Below are 1,277 nucleotides of genomic sequence, written 5' to 3' on the forward strand. Positions count from 1 at the left end.
GGTTTATTGCGCTATCTCTAATAGCACCCGAGATATCACCAGATATATATTGGATTTTTCCCTGCCCCTGACAGTCCGGCCCCATGTGTTGATGGTTTTCTCGGTCCTTCGTGGTCCGAGGAATATCCCGCTGAACAGATTCATGCGCCAGGGCTTCCTGCAGACAATTCACTTTGGTGTATTGCGCTATCTGTAATAGCACCCGAGATATCACTAGATATATGCTGGATTTTTACATGACCTTGGGTGACGGATTGCGAATATCTGTAATTTTCTCGGCGCCTGGTGGTCCGAGGTCGTTCCTGCTGCACAGATTCAATCGCCAGTGCCTCCTACAGACAATGCACTTTGACTTATTGCGCTATCTCTAATAGCACCCGAGATATCACCAGATATATATTGGATATTTCCCTGACCCTGTCAGTCCGGCCCCATGAGACGGTGATTGTCTCGGCCCCTGGTGGTTCGAGGTCGATCCCGCTGCACAGATTCATGCGCCAGGGCCTCCTACAGACAATGCACTTTGATTTATTGCGCTATCTCTAATTGCACCCGAGATATCACCAGATATATATTGGATTTTTCCTTGACCCTGACAGTCCGGCCCCATGAGACGTGGGTTTTCTCGGCCCCTGGTGGTCCGAGGTCGTTCCCGCTGCCCAGATTCATGTGCCAGGGCCTCCTGCAGATAATTCACATTGGTTTATTGCACTATCTCTAATAGCACCCGAGATATCACCAGATATATATTGGATTTTCCCCTGACCCTGAGTGTCCGGCCCCATGAGAATGTGGTTTTCTCGGCCCCTGGTGGTCCGCGGTCGTTCCCGCTGCACAGAATCATGCGCCATGGCCTCCTATAGACAATGCACTTTGATGTATTGGGCTATCTGTAATAGCACCCGAGATATCAGAAGATATATATTGGATTCTTCCCTGACCCTGAGTGTCCGGCCCCATGAGACGGTGGTTTTCTCGGCCCCTGGTGGTCCGAGGTCGTTCCCGCTGCACAGAATCATGCGCCAAGGCCTCCTACAGACAATGCACTTTGATGTATTGGGCTATCTGTAATAGCACCCGAGATATCACCAGATATATAGTGGATTCTTCCCTGACCCCGAGTGTCCGGCCCCATGAGACGGTGGTTTTCTCGGCCCCTGGTGGTCCGAGGTCGTTCCCGCTGCCCAGATTCATGTGCCAGGGCCTCCTGCAGACAATTCACATTGGTTTATTGCGCTAACTCTAATAGCACCCGAGATATCACCAGATATATATTG

Source organism: Nomia melanderi, unplaced genomic scaffold (assembly GCF_051020985.1).
Source record: "Nomia melanderi isolate GNS246 unplaced genomic scaffold, iyNomMela1 scaffold0026, whole genome shotgun sequence".
Taxonomy (NCBI): Eukaryota; Metazoa; Arthropoda; class Insecta; order Hymenoptera; family Halictidae; genus Nomia; species Nomia melanderi.